The 22,777-nt window shown below is 45.5% G+C and overlaps 1 protein-coding gene across 3 annotated transcripts in view; it reads right to left on the bottom strand.

Moving 5' to 3' along the window:
• The window catches only part of MICAL3 (microtubule associated monooxygenase, calponin and LIM domain containing 3), a 278,633-nt gene extending 258,148 nt beyond the window's left edge, over positions 1-20,485 (bottom strand). For all 3 annotated transcript variants that reach the window (XM_054718660.1, XM_054718658.1, XM_054718659.1), the window contains exon 1: positions 20,286-20,485. The gene's annotated coding sequence lies outside the window, so the exon portion shown is untranslated. The remainder of the gene's footprint in view (positions 1-20,285) is intronic.
• Between the last annotated feature and the right edge of the window lie 2,292 nt (positions 20,486-22,777).

The raw sequence follows: 22,777 nt of genomic DNA, 5'->3' as shown, positions 1-22,777 counted from the left end.
ATATATATGCATTTATTATAAATTTTACTGACATAAAAGATGCATTACATACAACAGTAAAAAATATACAATACAGTAATAAACATATAGTAATATATAATAAAGTATGTAGCAATAAAATATATGATACTCTTTACTGCTAATTCCATATAGCCAATTGATTCTCACAGAATGCTGTCATAGACTTTTGTCTCATCTCTGCAGCCAAACTATGGATAAAATTGATAAGTGAATGGTGATTGATATTTTCATTTACTTTAAGAAACAGAACAAAACTGGAACAAGGAAGATGTATATCAAACATGATCGGAACAAATTATTTGAGGACTTGGACCCTAGTTTTCAACTACAAGAAAAATATTTCCTCAATTTTTAGGGTGCTATTCACTTTAAATTTAAACTGCAAATGTTAACATTTCTACATCACTTTCTGAGACAATGAACAAAACAATAAATGAAGCCATGATTTGTAGTGTTTGTTGGTTTCTGTGGTGTAAATAGTCCCACCACAGCCAATTTCAAACCACCAACTTGACATCTCTGAACACAGACACATGGCTGGGAAGAGGTGTGCCATCATTCATAATTACACAGTATTTCCACCATGTGGCTACAAGAGATGTAAGAGCACAGTCATTGCTAAAATAATGAGGAAGTGATAAGATATGAGTATTTATTACCCTTGTTTGTAATATAATCTATTTAATTATAAGTTTATAGAATTCATTTTTAATAATGGCTGCAGAATTCCTGAAAATGTAACCACGAGGTCTGACTGAGCAGGCTCTGGCCCTCATGGTTCACTGCTACCATATTCCCAGTGTTTACTACTCAAAAAGTGCTCAATGCATATGTGAAGGAACAAAGTATAATAGAACCCTGTAGTGACCTCACTCCTAAGAATCTGCTATTCCAGAGGCAATCTAGACTTGCCTGTAAAAAGATTTTCCTACAGATGGAAATTTTGAAAGCTACAGAAAATACGACCATCTTCCATAGAACACATTATCTTTGAAAAGGGGGTGGGCTTTTAATTCTTAGTGTAAGTTCAAATGTAAGAAACAATCTCTGATACAGTCTCTCTGAGGTATTTCTTCCACAAAAACTCTTAGGCCCTGGGAAGTTAATTTGAAATCCTTCAACAGTCTGATTTGGTTTAGCACCCTGTGTGGCATTGTTTCCCAGGGTGCTCCTTAGTTCTGGCTACGGCTCTGGAAAAACAGAGCCCAACCAGTACCTCCAGGCCCCAGAGGGCACTGTGCTAGTACTGAGAACGGCTGGGAGGTCACTCACTGCATTTATTCGGGCTCAGCTTGGGTCTTCTTTCTTTCTTTTTCTTTTTTTTTGTTTGTTTGTTTATTAATCCTCACCAGAGGATATTTTTCCCCATTGATTTTTAGAGACAATAGAAGGCAGGATGGGAAGGGGAAGAGAGAGAGAGAGAGACAGAGAGAGAGAGAGAGAGAGAGAGAGAGAAGAGAGAGAGAGAGAGAGAGAGAGAGAGAGAGAGAGAGAGAGAGAAATATTGATGTGAGGGAGACACATAGATTGGTTGCCTCCCACATGTGCCCCAGCTGGGGCCTGGGATTGAACCTGCTACCCAGGTATGTGCCCTTGACTAGGAATCAAATCCATGACCCTTCGGTGTGTGGGCAGACACTAACCACTGAGCACATCAGCCAGGGCTGGGTCCTCTTCCTTAATTCTATTTCTTTCTTTCTTTTTTTTAAATTGCTATTGCTTCCCTCCCTTTAAGCTTCTTCCTCTGGACTGGACTCCTCCTTGGTTCCCTATAGATTCCCCTTCCTAAAGCTGGTTTTGGTCCTTGGCTTCCCACCATCCACCCCACCTAACCACTAATACCCCTACCTAGATCTATGCCAGACTTCCTGAATGCTCATCTCTACTCACTGTCTTTATAACAGAGCATAAAGTAATCAGCACCTTCAGTGTCCTTCAGACCACACTGCATCTCCATGCCTTTGACAAGCACAAGCATGTCCCAGCTGCTCCTTTAAGAATACAGATTTTTATCTTCACAGACTATAATAAGAAAAAAAGGGAAGAATGATTTTCATATTCCCAAATCTATATATATAAAAGGCTAATATGCAAAGTGTCCCCTCGGGAGTTCAACCAGGAGACAGGGAGTTGGACCGCTCACTATGATGTGCGCTGACCACCAGGGGGCAGCGCAGAATGAAGGAAGGCCCTGGCCAGCAGCCAGAAGGCCCCGATCGGCCCTGATTGCCGGTCAGGCCTAGGGATCCTACCATGCCCAAATTTCGTGCACCGGGCTTCTAGTCCTATATAATAAAAGGGTAATATGCAAATTGACCCTAATGGCGGAACAACTGGTCGCTATGACGCGTACTCAACACCAGGGGACAGAGTACGCGTCATAGCGACCAGTTGTGCAATGCAGGAGCTGCCCCCTGGTGGTCAGTGCACTTCCACAGGGGGAGCACCGCTCAGTCAGAAGCCAGTTCATGGCTGGCCAGCGCACTGGCAGTGGCGGGAGCCTCTCCCACCACCGTGGCAGTGCTAAGGATGTCCGACTAACAGCTTAGGCCCTTGCGGACATCCCCCAAGGGCTCCCGGGCTGCCAAAGGGATGTCTGACTGCCAGCTTAGGCCCAGTCCCCGGGGAAGCGGGCCTAATCTGTCAATCGGACATCCCCCGAGGGGTCCCGGACTGCAAGAGGGCACAGGCTGGGCTGAGGGACCACCCCGCCCCCCAGTGCATGAATTTTCGTGCACCAGGCCTCTAGTATAAAATAAGGCTAAATTTGCTTTTTCAGATTATGCACACGGCTCTTCTCCCCAGAAAGCAGTGCTGCTTTTAATAGCATATGAGCCCCCTCTCCCTTCCACTCGTCCTAGTCCTCCACCCACCCCAAGCAGTACACACCCAAGGCTCCACTACACCTATCCTGGGTTTCTAACCCTTTTTCCATTTCTAGTCACCAATGTCCTCATAACCCTCCTGTGGAAATTATTCCAAACTGCCTGCCCACAGGCCTTGCCGTCTTCCCCAAGTACTTTTCACATCATGCCACATTCTTATTTAAGAACCTAAGGGTCCCTGTCAAAATCTAAGAGAATATTCCAATTCCTAGGAAAAACACAAGTATCTAGGGATCCAATGGGTGCAATGTCTCTACTTCATACAGAGAGGAGAAAAATATGAAAAAGCAAATAGACAAAAAGAAAACAATTGGTGGTTCTTGTAAAGGGTAAACAAGAGTTCCTTGTACTATTCGTACACTTTTCTATAGTTATGTCAAAATAAAGTAATAAAAAAATAATCTAAATTCCTCATCTTAGCATCAAGTTTGACAATAAAGAGTTCCTTCTTACTAACCATCCCAGTCAAGCTGGCCTGTGATGATCACACCTCTACCTACCATCTTGTTTTTGTCCTTCTCTCCATACCTCAACTCAGGATTTCCCCCGCCCCTCCTGACCAACAACCGCTTCCTTCACTGATTCTCTTCTTCCAGTAGTGCTGAAAAAGGAAAAGAATTAACACTTATCATTTGCTACCAGCCAGGCTGATATAATGCTTGGTACTCATTGTATATTATTTTATCTAATTCTGCTAACAACTCTAACATGGGAGGCATTAGCCTGAAACTTGGCGAGATTAAGACACTGGTCCAGAGCAAGCAAGTAAGAGATTAATCAAAATAAAGAAGCCAAAAATGGAAAAGCCAGAATAAAAAAATCAGAAATTACCACTGAGTCCTATGGGATTTATGCTAGTGAATGCAAGTATCTGACAAGATAAAATTAATAAATCAAAATTAAATAGTATTAGAAGGGGAGTTGGAAACAAGCTATGAATGTATACTAGGAAGTCAAAATATCTTGTCTAAAAATGAAAGTTGTTTAAAAACATTTTAAACTATTACATTTTGTTTTGTTTTGTAATTTTAAGAAAGATCCTGTCCAAATTACATAGTCATTAAGCAGAGAGCTGGAATGGGAATCCAGGTAGGCCTCTGCTATCCATAGCTGACCACACCTCACTGTTTCCCTTTCCTGACCAACTCACCTACAACCTACTCATTCACTCAATGCATGCCAGGCCCTGTTCTAAATGCTGGGGATACATGACAGCAGTGTCACCAACCTTTCGGACCCCACTGACCACCAGTTGGTGACCACAGCATTAGAGAACAAAACAGATAAAGCTCTCCAACTTCACGAAGCTTCCATTTTAGTGGGAGGAAACACAATAAAAGCAGTAGTTACCAAACACGTATATAGCTCTTACTCTATTAACTCATTTAATCTTCATAAAAAAGCTGAGTTAGGTATCATTCTTACAAATGAAGAAACCGAGCTAAAGGGGCTAATCTACCCAAGGTGGCATAAAGAAGTACATTAGTGAAGGCAAGACTTAAACCCGGGCAGTCTGGATCCAGTGCCCAGGCTACTTACTATGCCTCTCCATAAACTTTAAGTAAAGCATGCTGGAGGGTGGAAAGTACCCTGGAGAAAAGGAAAATATAAAGCAGGATAAAAAGAATGAGGAGTACTAGGGAAAAGGGGACATGTTGAAATTTCAATTAGGTGGTATGAGAGGCTTTCATGGAGAAAGTAACATCTAAAAAAAGGAATTCAATGGCTAAGGGAATTAACCATCTTGGGGAATAGTATTTCAGGGAGAGGAAACACTGTGCAAAGGCCCTGGAGGCAAGGGCATGCCTGGAGTGTTGGGAGAAACTGTAAGGTGCCAGAGAAGCTTGAGTAGAGGGAGTGAGGGGAATAGCAACTACTGCATTTCAATTAAAAAAAAATATAAATATATATATATATATATATATATTTTTTTTTTATTGGTTTCAGAGAAGGGTGTGAGAGATAGAAACATCAATGATGAGGGAAGAACCAAGATGGCAGTGTAAGTAAATGCAGGTACTTGCAGCCTCCCACAACCACATCAAAATTACAACTAAAATACAGAACAACCATCATTCAGAACCACCTGAAAGACGGCTGAATTGAGGTCCTACAACTAGAGAAGTAAAGAAGAAAGCACATTTAGACTGGTAGGAGGAGTGGAGGCACTGAACGGGCTGGTCTGACACCCACATGTGCCACTGTTTTAGTTGGGAGAGAGATCGTCACTGTGTAGGCTGCCCAAGATGTAAAAACCAGCGGAGATTGTGACTTAGTGACAAGGAGGCTGCTGGAGTCCCACGTGTCCCTCTTAAAGGGCCAGCCCACAAATTAACTCAGACGCAACCCTTATGATCTCTAGTGCCAGGAGGCACTGGGGGACCCAGACACATACAGGGAAGACTCAATTGTCTGGCATCAGGACAGGAACTCAGGATCGCTTTCTCCCAGACCGGGGTGTTCACAGGGATCATTGTTCCTGTGCTGGGACCTACTCTGTCCCAGGGCTGACTGGCAGCCATATCTGAGTCTCCATCAGCCTGGCTCAAACTGTTTTCTCAGCCCTCTTGATTCCCTGAGACTCCACCCCATCAATTTACAGCTCCACACAAGCTGTTTGCAGCAGCTTTTCCATATGAATGGCCTGTCCTGACTCAGGCTTCAGACTTTGCTAAAAATCTCTCAAACAAGCTGCAGCTGGTGTCAGCATGCCCCAAACCTATCAATAAAAGGCCTAAGATCTGGCACTAGCACCAACCTGCCTTGCTTCACAGCTGGGCCTCACCTGGGCACCTCCAAGCCCAATAAAAATAGCAAATAGGGGCCATCTACAGATGCCTCTGTACCTCCTGCTGGGTGGCCCCAGGGTGGCTGACGTTGCACCTCCCTGGAGATCCTAGAGCCAGTGCATCCAGTGGACAGCTTCGGACCATAGCAGACTACAACTCTACACGTCCACAAGTGACACAGTCCAGGGGCAGACTCAGTGAGCACCAAAGCCCCACTGAAGCAAGTCCTGCTCCATAGGGGTGTCTCCTGCACAGCAGCTCTCCCACTGTAGTCACAGCTGGTCCTCACAGCCAGTTGGCCTGGAGGTCAATTCCTCCCAGTGATGCCAACAGAAATCAAGCTCAACTATAAAAAGACTGTGCACGCAGCCCACACAGGGGTGCAACTAGAGTGCCCAGCTCAGGTGACTAAGGGGGCTGAATCACTGGGTCCTACAAAACACCTACTATACAAGGCCACTCTACCAACTCTAGGGGACATAGCAGCTCTACCTAATACATAGAAACAAACAAAGAGAAGCAGTCAAAATGTGGAGACAAAGAAATATGTCACAAATGAAAGAAAGCAAACTACTGGATACAGAGCTCAAAACCACAGTTGTAAGGTTAGTCAAGGATCTTCAGGAGAGCTTCAGGGGACTTAGTGAGACTTTCAAGGATCTTAGTGAGAATTTCAAAGACATAAAAAAGGGCCAGTGAGAAATTATGCATACACTAACTGAAATAAAAAATAATTTACAGAGATTCAACAGTAGAGGATTGCAAGAATCAAATCAACAATATGAGGAAGCAAAAAACACCCAATCAGAAGAGCAGAGAGAAAAAAGAATCCAAAAGTATGAAGACAGTGTAAGGAGCCTCTGGGACAACTTCAAGTGTACCAACATTCACATTATGGGGGTGCCAGAAGGAGAGAGAGAGCAAGATATTGAAAACCTATTTGAAGAAATAATGACAGAAAACTTCCCCTACCTGGTGAAAGAAATACACTTGTAAGTCCAGGAAGCGCAGAGAGTCCCAAACAAGAGGAACCCAAAGAGGCCCACACCAAGACACACCATTATTAAAATGCCAAAAGTTAAAGACAAAGAAAGAATCTTAAAAGCAGCAAGAGAAAAGCAGTTAGTTACCTACAAATGAGCACCCATACAAAACTGTCAGCTGATTTCTCTACACAAACTTTGCAGCCCAGATGGGAGTGGCAAGAAATAATCAAAGTGATGAAAAGCAAGGACCTATAGCCAAGATTACTCTACCCAGCAAAGCTATCATTTAGAATTAAGGGTCAGAAAGAGAGCTTCACAGACAAGAAAAATCTAAAGGAGTTCATCACCACAAAACCAGTATTACAGGAAATGTTGAAGGGTATTCTTTAAGAGGAGGAGGAGGAGGAGGAGGAGGAGGAGGAGGAGGAGGGAGAAGAAGAAGAAGAAGGAGAAGGGAAAGGGAAGGGGAAAGGGAAGGGGAAGGGGAAGGGGGAAGGGGAAGGGGAAGGGGAAGGGGAAGGGGAAAGGGGAGGGGGAAGGGAAAGGGGGAAGGGGAAGAGGAAAGGGAAGGAGAAGGGGGAAGGGGAAGGGGAAGGGAAGGAGAAGGGAAAGGGGGAAGGGGAAGGGGAAGGGGAAGGAGAAGGGGAAGGGGAAGGGGAAGGGGAAAGGGGAAAGGGGAAGAGGAAGAGGAAAGGGAAGGGGAAGGAGGAAGGGAAGGGAAGGGGGAAGGGGAAGGGGAAGGGAAGGAGAAGGGAAAGGGGGAAGGGGAAGGGGAAAGGGAAGGGGAAGGGGAAGGGGAAGGGGAAGGAGAAGGGGAAGGAGAAGGGGACGGGGAAGGGGAAGGGGAAGGGGAAGGAGAAAGGGAAGGGGAAGGGGAAGGGGAAGGGGAAGGGGAAAGGGGAAGGGGAAGGGGAAGGGGAAAGGGGAAGGGGAAGGGGAAGGGAAGGAGAAGGGAAAGGGGGAAGGAGAAGGGGAAGGGGAAGGGGAAGGGGAAGGGGAAAGGGGAAGGGGAAAGGGGAAGGGGAAGGGGAAGGGGAAGGGGAAGGGGAAGGGGAAGGGGAAGAAAAGTATGAACAATAAAATGGCAGAAAATATATATCTGTCAACAATTAAATATAAAAGTAATCGAACAAGATATCTAATGAACAAAATAACAGGGTGAATAAAATAGAACCAGAGGCATGGAAACATAGAACAGGCGGAGGAATCTCAGAGGGAAGGGGGAAGGGGGCAGGAAGAGGTTAACCAAAGACCTTATATGCATATAGGCATTACCTATGGACACAGAAAATAGGGTGGTGAAGGCGTGGGGCGGGTAGGGAATTGGGTGGAGGAGGAGTGGGGGGGGGGGAAAGAGGGACATCTGTAATACTCTCAACAATAAAGATTTAAAAAGATATAAAAGTAAAAATAAATAAATAAACAAACAAACATCAACAATGAGAGCGAATCATTGATCAGCTGCCTCTGCACACCCCCTACTGGGATTGAGCCGGCAACCTGGGCATGTGCCCTGACCAGGAATCAAACCATGACCTCCTGGCTCATAGGTCAACACTCAACCACTGACACACACCAGCCAGGCACTACTGCATTCTGAGCAGCAGAATGCCTGTGCATGACTTGTACCCGATCTCTGCCTCTCCCTGGTGTTTACTAGCTGCTCTTTTATTATTTATCTTGACTCCCAAATTGTTCTGTGAACTCTCTTTGTATGTCCCTGGTACTTTTAAGTTGAAGTTGACTGAATCTCTCTGCCATGCCTTGTGGATTCCATGAACCATAAGGTCCACGAAGACGAGCAGATCCCCTCTGCGTAGCTTCTGATACCTCTGCCCACCAGTCCTCCAACACTAGTGGAGAACAGTGACCTCCATCCGTGTTCAGGGCACTACTGTGAAACTATCAGTATATAAATGGTACTTGTATTTGTTTCCAAGCACACCTGCCAAGATTATACTCAAATTTTATCTCTAGTTATGTTTCTTTAAACTAGCTGACAGCCAACATCTCTCTACAAATGGCAAAACTATGACAAAGAACAATTAAGTGATTCCCCTGAGTTCACTGCACAGCAGCAACTGAATCAAAGTTTTCTCATCTAGTCTGGGAAATCAGGGAATGTAGAGGCCATGAGAGCTTGATCCTCCTTTGTGGCCCACCCATCCCCTCTCATGCCCAGCACAGAACCTTATAGACCTAAGACAGTGAGGATTTCTCACAGACAGTAATGATTGATACAGTGAACCAAACACAGTGACACAGTGTACCAAACACGTCAACACAGGCATAATAAGACACAAGCATTTAGTTACATCAATGAGAATGTAGCTAAATGCAGTGGTCACCCCCTTTACACAGAGAGCCTTCTCTGTACTCCTTTCTCATCGTGTGCAGTATTTCCAGACTCCTTTTCCCATAGTTCCCAGGGAAGTAAGCAAGCTCTAGCTACTTAGAATAATAATATTCTTATTTTTACAAAATATGCATTAGACATTGCTCTATCTCTGATTTCAGTCTTTTAAAGTAGCAAAAAGAAAATCTCTTTTTGCACTAAGTCAGAAATGGTAGGATACCTTTTCTTCTCATTTTATTTCCCAAATAAATTACTCCAATCTAATTTCATTTTATTTTCCAGATCAAACCTAGAAAAAACCATCCATCCTAGAAGAATCATTTTCTATAGGTTGAGATGCAGTGGACGTCCCAGAAAGAACATGTTTGTAACTAAAATTGAGATCTTGAGTACTGTGGTTGCTGTTCCATTTAGGAGATTAACTTTTTCATGAAGACAGCAGGGAATGGCAGGAGCTATGTGAAGCAAAACATAGTGCCTGCCCTCTAGCAGCTGGAAGCTCAAGATAACAAGCGATCCTTCAGCTCTTACACTGCTTCTCTTTTTAGGCAATTACTGGTCCTTACCCACTAAGCAGCCGCTCAGTTAGGTAAATGATGGGAGTGTGAGTTCCAGAGCAGAGCAGGTACCTACCTGTGTCTATAATGCTGTTAAAGGGAGCAGTAGCATTATTTTTTTACACATGACAGGTAATTTTAGAGTAATAGCTATGGAGGGGTGCTAGGTTCAAAAACAACTATTAGATAATAGTATTGTATCAATGTTAAGTACCTGATGTTGATCACTATAATATGGTTATAGAAGAGGGTACGCTTATTCTTGATAAACCTACACTGAAGTAAATAGGGGTTAAAGGGGCACAATGTCTCCAACTTTCAAGTGGGTAAAAAAATGCATATATATGGGCGGGGGGAGAAAGATAAAGCACACAGGGCAAAATGTAAACAATTAATAAGATGCAATTAAGAAATGTAGATAACAGCTAGAAGGGGCACCGAGTACTGCTCTTGCAACTCCTCTATAAATTTGAAATATTATCAAAATAAAGAGTTATCCAAAAATGGAACTTTACCTATTCTCTGACAGATAGATGGGCATGCTGTCCCAGTCACAGCAAGAGCCACTTCCGGCCTAAAACACCTGGAGGCCCACAGGGAGACAATCAGAACAATTAACCATGCTGATAGAATCTGGGAGCACCTAAGACACCAGCTATTTCTGGGTTTTTCCCTAAAATCAGGTCATATTTTCTGGGGTTTTCTTCAGAATCAAGTCGTATTTTTCGTACATGGAAAACAAAGCCAGGTTTACCAAAACGGGGCTGGGCAGGCACCAAACTTGAAACTTCAGTGTTATCTGGGGCTCTGACCTCTCCTTATCTCCTCTATCTAATCAGTGTTCGCCAAAGTTCTCTGGTATCAGTCCCTTCCTCTCTATTTCCATCACAAACATCCTGTTCCAGTTTCTGGTCCTGGCAAACCTGAACATCACCAGTTGCTCAGGGTGGGCAAACCATGAGCTGTGGGCCAAATCCAACCTGCAAGTGAAAGATGGCTTTTACATTTCTAAATAGCTGAGGCAAGAAAAAATTAAAAGACTGGTGACACGGGAGAATTATATGAAATTCAAATTTGGGGACACAAACGAAAGCTTCATTGGCACATGGCACACCCATTCATTTGCCAGTGGTCAGGCTGCTTCGATACTGCAATAGCAGAGCGGAGGCACCAGAGACCACATGGACCATTAAAACCCAAAATATTTACTTTCTGACTCTTTATAGTAAAAAGTTTGCTGGCTTCTCCCATAGTTGGTCTTGCTTGACTGTCACCTCTCGCACTTCCGCGCAATTAAAGAACATAAAATGTTACTTTCGTACTATTGTTCAGTGTTAGACACCTCTGAGAACTCCCTGTCGCCTATACTACACACTGTGCCATAGCATCCATCAGACCAGATGAATAAACTTGCTTCCAGCAAGAAAAGCCCATAAGGCCATGCCTTTGTTCATGCTGTTCTCTGCCTGTTAGAAAACTCTTCTGGCCTTCAACTGCTAAGCTCATTGCTAACTTAACCTCCCAGGAATACTTCCCGGTTCCCTCTCCTCTGCTTCCACAGCACCCTATACTTACCCTCATCACATCTCTTACCACTCTACACTAAAATCATCTATGTGTGTGTCTGTCTCTCCAGCTACAGTAAGATTCCTGAGGGCGAGGAACATACCTTACTCACCTCCCCGAACCTGGCACAGCAGTCCATACATACTAAACTCGCCCCCAACCCCACCGGGCTCACTCTCAACCCTAAGCTTTGCTCATCCCAGCACCCCTTCATCTCATCTAGATAATCCTACCAATGACCTGGGACACAGTCTACACAGGTCCATGACAGTCAGTGCAGACTAGGGTTCAAACCCCAGGCTCCTCTCACTCCAGTCTGTGTGATCTTGGATAAGATGACCTCTGCGGTCATCATTGGTCAAGTGGGATGTTGCAGCCTCACCTAACCTGCAGGGTTGACAGTGCATGGAAACATCAAACCAGTGCTTGGTATACAATAAATTCTCAATGAAGTCACCTGTCTGTCCCATTTTGGTATTTTATTGTTTTTCCTCCCCCTTAATCCAAATGAGTGGTTCATGAGCAAGGATAATGTCATACACTTCTACAAACTGTGCCCTGCCCTAATACCCAGTATAGCTCAGCATATGTAGGGGGAGCCTATCCCAAATTATCTTGGGATAATTTCCTCATTAACATGGTAAATTAATGAGCAAATTATCCCAAGAAGTCTAAAGAGTTGCTAATAAGAAAAATAATGCAGAGCCAGAGATAAGGCAGAGAATAATGAAATAGAGAGCAGGAGTTGGGGGCGGGAGACACTTGAGGGAACTGATATTAATAAGCACAAACCCACTCATGCTCCCTGGAGGCTGTTCGTGGATGAAAGGAAACCAAAGTCTTAAAATTCCACTGTGAGTCTCCTAAGTGTGGATCAAAAATAGTACCAGCTGACACTTAGGGTGCTCACTGCGGACTTACCCAGTGCCTGGCAGAATTCTAAATGCTTCAGACCATCGCACACATGAAGAAAGTGAGGCCCAGGAAGGTTAAAGAGCATACCCAAAGTCATACACAGTCTAATTCTAGAGTTCATGCTCTTAACCAAGACATATTGGGTTTTGTTTTGTTTTTAGGATATGTTTTTATTGATTTTTACAGGGAGAGGAAGGGAGAGAGAAACATCAATGTGAGAGAAAAAAATCAAACATACAACTAGGTCTGTGCCCTAACTGGGAATCGAACTGCAACCTTTTGGTGTATGGGACAAAGCTCCAACCAACCGAGCCATCTGGCCAGGCTGGAGGTTTTTCTTTTAATCTAATGTAGCTCCACTGTTTACCAGGTGAGAGACCTCATCTAAGTCATCTAACCTCACTGAGCCCCATGTTTCCCAGCCTAAATGCATCATCATTGTAAAAATTAAAGGAGACTGCCCTGGCTGGGTGGCTCAGTTGGTTGGAGCATCATCCCATGCACCAAAAGGTTGCAGGTTCGATTCCAGGTCAGGGCACATACCTAGGTTGAGGGTTCAATTCCTGGTCAGAGCATGTACAGGGGTTGAGGGGAGGCAACCGATTGATGTTTCTCTCTCACATTGATGTTTCTCTTCTCTCTCTCTCTCTCTCTCTCTCTCTCTCTCTCTCTCTCTCTTTCTCCTCTCTTTAAAAAAAATCAATTAAAAAAGAAAGAATTAAAGGAGATCCTGTCATAAGGTGTATTTATAAAACAAACTCCTGATAAATTAGTTCCCTTCCCACCTTTCCCATACACCTCAATATAATCCTTAATATAAGTAAGGATTTTAGCCAAATTCCTTGACCTCCTTTACTAATAGGGAACAATCTTTACTCCACCCTGGGTTTTCCTGCCTATTGCCTATGCCCAAGCCTTTGGATTCCACAAAAGCCTGCAAAAAAACAGCCTGGAGACAAGCATGAAAGGAAAGCCACTGCACAAGGAGCTTAGTGAGGCAGCGCAGATGGCGTCGTCCAGATGACTCCTGTGCGATGAATACTATATGAGCAAGGGCTCGCTCTGACAGGCAGCATGACAGCACGTGGTTCTGTCCGCCACACCAACAAGCGGGCTAACCGGCCTGGAGGCCTGTAAAGGCAGAGCCCAGGAACATCCATGGCTCTCAGGTTGCATGTGTGGTGGCAACAGAAAGGGCAAGGCAGGTCAAAGTGACAGGCAGTCATTCCCACCAATGGTGGAAGAGCAGACTTCCTAAAATAGTTATATCTAGAGAAGTAAAATTTTAAATTCCTAGAGAAGAAATTCTGTTGCAAAATTCTTATACTGTGAAGAATTAAATTTAAGGCCAGGAAGTATAGACACACACAGTATTTTGGAAGTTAATCCACATTTCTATACATCAAGGTTTTTTTTAAGCTGATGATCCCTTCTCTGGGGTCACTGTCATGGACAGAGAGAACTTTTCCTTAGCAGCATGTAAAAGGTCTAAATGTTATTACCACACCGAGTCAACTCAATTAATATAGCAGAGCAATTGTCAGAAGTTGCTTACCTCATTTCTAGAAAACGTAAGTAATTTCTATTTGAATGGACTTAAGGAAGATGGAGGAGTGGGAGGCCTGGCAGACACCACTCCAAGGCTATCACCGGGTTCCAAGGTCCCTGCAATATTGTGGTTCTAGGGTGAGAAAAGAGCCTTGGAGATAACATGGTCACCTCTAATTCCCAAAGCATCAGGTAAGTAACTCCACACCCAGGACTACTCCCACCCCTGCTGAAACACCTGGGAGAGAGCACAACCTGACAGCAGGCTCCTCCAGCAAGGGCTGCCAACCCACTGGAGCAGGGACTCCAGGTTAGCAGTGACTGCTAAGACAGTCTGCCAAGCCCAACAGATCCACAGTGATGGGGGGCCTAAAGGCAGCCTGCAGGAAGAAGCGGTGGCCCCAGCCTTTCCTACAACCAAGGTACAGGGCTGGTCCTCGGAGAGGAGCTGTAAATTGATCCTCTGTTTGCAAAAACACAAACAATCCAGAAACAATAGCCACAGGGGGTAGGTAAATTCTAGGAATTCTCAATCTATGTATGCAAAATTAACAAAACCTAATCAAGAACTATTTTGCCAGTTAGTATACATTTTCTTTTTTCCCCCCTTCTTTTTAAAAAATATATTTTTAAAGAGAGGAAGAGAAACATCAATGTGAGAGATAAACATAGATCGGTTGCCTCAGCACACACCAGGACTGGGGTTCGAACCCACAACCTGGACATGTGCCCTGACAAGGAATCAAAACAGCAACCTTGCCATAGCCAGTTTAGCTCAGTGAATAGAGCATGGGCCTGCAGACTGAATGAAGGTCCTGGGTTCAATTCCTGGTCAAGGGCACGTACCTCGGTTGCAGACTCCGCCACGGCCCTGGCCCTGGCCCTGGCGAGTGCAGGAGGCAACCAAGAGTGCAGGAGACAACCAATCGATGTGTTTATCTCACATCGATGTTTCTCTCTATCTTTCCCTCTCCCTTCCACGCTCTAAAAGATCAATGGAAAAATATCCTCAGGTAAGGATTAACAAAACAAACAAACAAACAAACAAACAAAAAAAAGTGTAAAAAAAATAAACAGAACAGCGACCTTTTGGTATATGGGACAACTCTCAAGCAACTCAGCCACACTGGCCAGGGCAGTATAAATTTTCTTACCACTTCATGTTCAGAGCTCCCTGGCCAATTAAGTCACTTATCACAACACTATGGTTTTCTGCATTTGTGTCTGTCTCCGGTAGAATTGTGGTGACCCCTTGTAGGTAAACATCATCTTATTATCTGGCACTTGCCTTATATGTATATAGTACTTGCTTACTAAATGTGCTGAAAGAAAGACCAGTGTATAAATTAAAGTTCTTATATTTCCTGGCTCCCTAATGGTGGTTGAAGCCCATAACTTCTTTGTGCCCACTCTGCCCACTAAGGCTGGGCACACTGTATACATTAAATCCTGGAGCCTGATTTAAGTTGCCATCTCACGAATTTCTTTCCCGTCCCATACTTTTTCTTCCCCATTTCCTCTTCCTTTCACTCCCTTTGCACTTCACCATTTTAGCTAGGTAATTAAACACACAGGACTTGGAGTCATCTAGCCTCTGCAACTGACTGGGTTTATGGACCTGTTACTCTCTGGAATAGTTCTATTGTAAAATACAAGTGATTAGACCTACCTGAAGACTAGAAATGATGTGTGTATACAAAGCACTTGGCACAGTGTCTGGTCCACAATAATACTCAGTAAGTGACAGTTATCCTATCTAATAAAAGAGTAATGTGCAAATTAACCATCACTCTGCAACACTCACAAGCCACGCCCACCAGCCAATCAGGAGCAAGTATGCAAATTAACCCAAGCAAGATGGCTGCGGCCAGAGGGAGCAGGAGGCTTGGGTTTCCCCGGCAATGGAGGAAGACAAGCTTTCCGCACACCCTGGCAGACCCAGGCCTCCACTCAAGGCTACAAAGTTTCAATTATAGAAGATAAATAAATCCCAACAAAAATGGCGGCAGCCACAGAGCTGGAGAGAGCAGGAGGCTTGAGTTGCCCCCGGCAATGGAGGAAGCCAAGCTTCTGCAGCCCTGGCCTGCCTTGGCTTCCTCCGCTCAAGGCTACAAAGTTTCAATTATAGAAGATAAATAAATCCCAACAAAAATGGCTGTGGCCATGGAGCAAGCAGGAGGCTTGGCTCCGCTCAAGGCTACAAAGTTTCAATTATAGAAGATAAATAAATCCCAGATACCAGGGCCTCCATTTGGGTCGTGGGGGGGGGGGGGGGGGGGCGTGGCCAGCTTGCAAAACACCACAGGCCCCTCACCCAGGTCACCCCATGCCCCAAGGGAACCCCCACCCTGACCCAGGACACCCTTCAGGGCAAACCAACTGGTCCCCACCCGTGCACCAGGCCTCTATCCTAGCTAATAAGAGAGTAATATGCAAACTGACCATCACTCCAACACACAAGATGGCTGCCCCCATGTGGGCACAAGATGGCCACCACAAGATGGCCAGCAGGGGAGGGCAGTTGGGAGGGACCAGGCCTGCAAGGAAGGGCAGTTGGGGGCGATCAAGCCTGCAGGGGAGGGCAGTTAGGGGTGACCAGGCCGGCAGAGGAGGGAAGTTGAAGGCGACCAGGCCTGCAGGGAAGGGCAGTTGGGGGGGGGGGGGGGAACCCAGGCCTGCAGGGGAGGGCAGTTGGGGGGACCAGGCCTGCAGGGGAGGGCAGTTAGGGGCAAACAGGCTGGAAGGGGAGCAGTTAGGCATCTATCAGGCTGGCAGGGGAGTGGTTAGAGGGTGATCAGGCTGGCAGGCAGAAGAGGTTAGGGGCAATCAGGAAGGCAGGCAGGCGAGCAGTTGGGAGCCAGCAGTCTGGATTGTGAGAGGGATGTCCGACTGCCCAGTAGGATCAGGCCTAAACGGGCAGTCAAGACATCCCTCGAGGGGTCCCAGATTAGAGAGGGTGCAGGCTGGGCTGAGGGACACACACCCCAGTATATGAATTTCTTGCACCGGGCCTCTAGTTACTATATAATTGTCCATAGGAACCATTTATCTAAATGGTGTTTATAATGCTAAAAAGCAGATTGATTTTTTCCCCTACCTCTGTATGTCTGCTTTTGAGACAAACCTACCTATTTTGAAAACAAACTAACACATTCTATGACACTAGTTAAAATCTTCCCTTTTTCTTTTTCACAGGGAAATAAATGAGTGATTAGTAATGATCAAACTGGGTAAAAGGTTCTGTTCCAATCAGAGGTTAGGATCCCAGACTAGTTTGGTTAAAAAACTAAATAAATGCAGACTGGTGCAGCCACTGTGGAGAACAGTATGGAGTTTCCTCAAGAAACTGAAAATGGAACTCCCATTTGACCCAGTAATCCCACTCCTAGGAATATATCCCAAGAAACTAGAAACACCAATCAGAAAGGATATATGCACCCCTATGTTCATAGCAGCACAATTTACAATAGCTTAAGATTTGGAAACAGCCTAGGTGCCCATCAGCAGATGACTGGATCGGAAAACTGTGGTACATCTACACAATGGAATACTACGCTGCCATAAAAAAGAAGGAATTCTTACCATTTGCAGCAACCTGGATGGACTTGGAAAACATTATGCTAAGTGAAATAAGCCAGTCAATGAAAGAAAAATACCACATGATCTCACTCATTTATGGATAATAAAGAACATTATAAACTGATGAACAAAAAGATAGATACAGAGACAGTAAAGCATCAAACAGACTGTCAAATTACAGGGGGAAGGTTAGGGAGAGATGGGGGAGATAAGAGATCAACCCAAGGACTTGTATGCATGCATATAAGCATAACCAAAGGATGCAAAACTCTGGGGGGTGAGGGCATGTATGGGAGTCGGGTCGGGGGGACAATGGTAAGATATGTACACATATAATACCTTAATTTAAAAAAAATAAAAAATATTAATTAATTAATTAATTTTTAAAAAAACACAACTAAATACATGAAATAAAAATCATAAAGTAGCTGAGCTAGGGCAATAAGAGGTTCTAGGTCTTCGAACTAGAAACCCACACCGAGCAAAGGCAGAGTAAATCATGTTACCTCCATCTGTGAAATGGGTATAATACACTGGACTAAACTTTGATGACCTCACAAAGGAAGAATCAATGAGATAACGGGTTTTGAAAAAGCTTTCACTTCTTCAAAGGAAAAGCAGTAAGTAAATTCAGAGCATGATTATTATTAAAATGTAACGCCCAATAATATGACGTAAATAAGCCAGTAATGTTTCTTACTCTTTTAAGAACTCTTTGATAACCTTTAAAATATTTTTTTTATTTATTTCAGAGAAGAAGGGAGAGGGAGAGATAGAAACATCAATAATGAGAGGGAATCATTGATTGGCTGCCTCCTGCACACCCCACACTGGGGATCGAGCCCACAACCCAGGCATGTGCCCTGACAGAATCTAACCGTGACCTCCTGGTTCATAGGTCACTCTCAACCACTGAGCCACTCTGGCTGGCCTTGATAGCCTTTTAATCTGTTCACATGGAGCCTGCTAGAAGCAACAAGAGGTAAACAGCTGCTCTTCACAAAGCCCAGGTCAGAGGCAGAGCCCATCCAACTTAAACTGCCCTTACTTGCCTGTCAGGCCTCTCCCATCCGGCCCAGCTCTGATGCCAGTGCCAGAAATTAGGAAAGGTTTATGGTTCCACTTGGACATGTCAAAGCAACAACCAAAATCCTCACCCACAAACTACGCAACAGACCCACAGAGTTGTCCTTAAGTGTGTACCATCCTTTTTGAAAAACTGCAACACAAGCCAGGAGGAAGTGCTCAATTTTTCCTTGTTTAGTTTTCATTTCTAGGTCCAGAGGTTTGAGTTTTATTTTTAACCTAACATAAAAATTATAATGTGAGAGCTAGAGGTTAGGATGAGAAGAAGACTGATAGGGCTAATCTTCCTAACTTAAGAGAGGAGCATGTAATCAAACCATCCAATTTCATCCCCACAAATGTTCAGAGAGAAAAGATTACTCACATTTATTAAACACCTACTGTGTACTCTGGAGCCTATTTTCTCTCCCACACTTAGAAACACCACCAACAGCCATCACCAGGGAGGGAACCAGGGAACCACACCAGGAAGATGGGGGTGGGGGGAGTCACAATCTGGTAATCAAGTCCTAGATATTTCAATGGTTAGTGTTGTGAACACAAAGAGTATTGGCTAGGAACCAAGTTCAAGTTCCTAACAATCCTTTGCAAGAGGAATTCCCAAACTACATTTTCCCTAAAATTCTGGAATCAACTCATGCTATTTAATGTACTATTTTAAAAGTTTAAAAAAATTTTAAGCCTGGATCACAAGAATTCAATGTAGGGCTAAAACAACCTGAGCCAGATTTCTGACTCGAGCACATCTGACAAATATGGAATTCCTAAGATCCTCTGAAAGGCCTTTTACAGATGTGCTCACAGGGAAAGGCAGCCACAACAATGAACTGGCACATGTGTGGCCAGGTAATGAGAAAGCAAAGCCTTCCTGCCGGCAGCAGCAATTCCAAGTACGAAGACTTTCTCACTACAAAACCCAACTCATTCTCACTCCTAGGTTACAGGCTGTAACCTAAATGATTGTCTATGTTGAAAACTGTCAGATGGGACCAAATACACATTGATGTTCTGATGTTTAAATGTCGTTCTCTTTATCCACATCCCACTAAGAAAAAGAAAGTGATAAGCCTTAAAAAAAAAAAAAAAGACACTATTACAATTCACCTCCAATCCTCTGCACTTAATGTAAACCATTAACATTCCTCTGCATTAACGCATTTCATGTAAACCATAATTAACGTCTGCGTTAAACACCAACATTAAAAGAACATAAATGTGGTTTGTATTCAGTGGAAACGCTTTCCCTGAATTATGACTGTGGAGAAAAATCAGCCACGATATAAGGCCAGTCCTTGTCCATGTCCTGCACGGGATGAGGTAAGAGGTCTTGCCTGAGGGCCCAGCAACCTGCGCTGACCAGCTCATCTTCCTCCCAGCACCCCAGCCCCGGCTGCCCGGCGTCTGCTTCCTGCCCTGGGCACAGGGCTCCCGGAGGTGATTTGTAGAGAGGGTTTCCAGTGTGCCAGCAGACCTCCAACAGCGAGGTCTGGTGAGGCAGTCAGGGGAGGGGGAGGGCTGGCTCAGAGACAGGTGATGCCTGTGGCTGCCATCATCGCACCCGGTCCGAGGAAATAAAAGGAACAAGACCTCAGGTCCTCTCCTGGACATCTGCCACACAGACCTCAACAGCCCACTCAGCCCCGCCCCGGGCCTGCAGACCAAGGCTCTCCGGACAGGACCTCCCCGTGGAGGCTGACGACCCGCCTGGCCACAGGCGACCGAGGAGGGTCCGGTCCCCAGCTCCGGGGCAGGCCCCACCCACCATCAGCCTCCAGAACCTGCACCAAGTGCCTCCCAGGCCCTCCACCCGAGTCCCGCTCCCGCTTCCACAAAGCGCCGAAACCTCCCTGGACTCGGGGCCCGCACGTCTGCGCCGCACCCAATGCCAGGGCCCCGGAGGCCGGCCCCGCCGGAAGGAGGCGCCAGGCACCGGCGGCCCGCGCCCTCGGACCGCCAGGGCGGCAGCGCTCCGGCCACACGTCGGGGAGTTTGATCACCTGCTCCGGGCCGCCCGCCGTCGTCCGCGGAAACCCCGAGCTCGGGGTGAGCCGGTCCTCACCTCCGCCTCATGCCGCTGTGTTCACCTGGCGCCAGCGACCCCCGGCCGGCCCTGGCCGCTGCCTAGCAGCTCAGCAGCACCCGGCGCAGGCCGCAGCCCGGAGCGGGCAGCCCAGACCGCGGCGAGGCTGCCGGCTGGGAGGGCACATGGAAGGGCAAGGGCTGCAGCCTCCAGCGCGACCACAGGACCCCAGCCTCGGGGGTGACAGCTCTCAGTGCGCGTCGGGAAGTGCCACGTAGCTCTCACCTTCCGGGACGCTGTTGCTACCTACAGGCTCCAACAGTGCCCGAGTCTCACGGTTACAGGCAAGAGGTAAAGAAATAAGCATCCGCCTCCCAATTCCCCTTTTCTACTCTTCCCCCCCCCCGCACGGTTCACATGGTACATTCCTCAAAGCCTGGTCCTGGCCACAGAGAGAGCAGTGGATTGGTTGGGAATCTGGGAAAGGGACGAGGAGACACAAATAACGGCCAATGGAAAAACGTGGTGGGCTGCCAGATGAGGAAAAGAGAGGATGCGCTTAAAGGGGACTCGTTTGTTGCTCTCAGTACCCGCCACACAGCAAAACTAGAATGTTCTTCCTGATCCTATCCAGATGGGAAACAAAGAAATTAGGGGAATCCTCAAATTTTGGGGTTAGAGAGCTAAAAGACAATGTGGACAGAACTGAACCAGATATAAGTGTGTGACTTTGGGTAGGTTACTCCATTCTCTCAGCTTCAGTTTCCTCATCTAATACAATGAAGACATTAAGCAAGAATTAACCTCTGTTGGTCCTCATATTTTGTGAATCTCTGATCCTTTGTATGGGATTGACAGTATTTACTCTTCAATATTCTTCGATTTGGGGCACGCTCTACCATCCTAAAGAACTTTGGTTGGAAGTTGGTAGACTTTCTGACACCAAATCCTTAACAAAGACAGTATCAACCACATCTTTTGTAAAGACAAATTAAATATTATTTGAGTCCCTGCTCTCTTAAAACAGAGCATTTTTCTTATTCTTTCTTATACCTGGAGAGCCCACCCTCCCCCTTGAAAATCTCATAATTTCTACTTTTCCAAGAGTCTTCTCTTCCTCTTCTCTCCTCACCCACATAATTAGACAAAACTTCAATTAATACTCATTTGCCTGTTAAACTGTCCAGAATCCCTGTCTTTAACAACAAATCTCGCTGGTCAGTCCTCATTGTAGTTACTAAAGTGCTCCTCTCTATCTGAAGTCTGTGAAGGCCACTCAGCTATGCATAGCCAAATATGCTTTCAGTCATACTACTTGTCAAATTTAAGACTTTGAAAACACGCTCTTGAAGCCTAGTCTGCTCTATTTTAGAGCAAGTGGTCAGGCCTGCATTTAGGCTATCAAGCTTCTTTTTTCAGAACTTTTCAACCTCCCATCATCTGGTCACCCCACACCCACTCAACCTTCTTCCAAATTGTATCTGTTGTTTGGATATCATTTCTACTCCCACACAGACAACTAATCTATTATTCAGAGAGCTCTGGAAAGTCCAGTTCCTCCATGAAGTCTTCTTAGGTTGATTAGCAGAAGCCGCTAGTTTACAGAGCTCCCATTACTACTCTGTGCCCCCATAACACGGATTTTCTGCCCCAATATGCAATTTTCATTGACATATTTACTTTTCTCATTCATTTACAACAGGAGCTTACATTTATTAAATGCTAGGCACTGTTTGGAAGTGCTTTGCATGCACTATTTCACTTCACCTTCATGTCAACTCTATGAAATGTTGTTATTCTTACTGTCCTATCTAATAATAGACAAATATGCAAATTGACCATACCTCCGACACACCCACAAGCCATGCCCACCATCCAATCAGAGCGAGTATGCAAATTAACCCAAACCAAGATGGCTACAGCCACAGAGAGCAAGGTTTCCTAGGTAACAGAGGAAGCCAAGCTTCCGCCCAACCTTGCCAGGCCTAAGCCTCCACTCAAGCTACAAAGTTTCAATTATAGAAGGTAAACAAATTCAAACAAATGGCAGCAGAATGGAGCTTGAGAGAGCAGGCCAGGGTTGCCGCCGGCAACAGGGGAAGCAAAGCTTTCCGCACACCCTGGCCGGGCCCACCCGCTTAAGGCAACAAAATTTCGATTATAACCCCAACACAAATGGCTGTGGGCCTCAGAGGGAGCCCCAGGCTTGGCTCCGCTCCAGGCTACAAAGTTTCAATTGTAGAAGGAAAATAAATTCCAGATACCAGGGCCTCTGCTTGGGTTGCCAGGGGGCATGGCCGGCCTGCAAACCACCACAGGCCCCTCACTCAGGCTGCCCCACACCCCAAGGGAACCCCCACCTGATCCAGAACACCCTTCAGGGCAAACCAGCTGGCCCCCACCCCTGTACCAGGCCTCTATCCTATCTAATAAAAGAGTACTATGCAGATTGATCATCACTGCAACACA

This window comes from Eptesicus fuscus, chromosome 7 (genome assembly GCF_027574615.1).
Source record: "Eptesicus fuscus isolate TK198812 chromosome 7, DD_ASM_mEF_20220401, whole genome shotgun sequence".
Classification (NCBI taxonomy): domain Eukaryota; kingdom Metazoa; phylum Chordata; class Mammalia; order Chiroptera; family Vespertilionidae; genus Eptesicus; species Eptesicus fuscus.
This window is presented reverse-complemented; position numbering and strand designations above follow the sequence as displayed.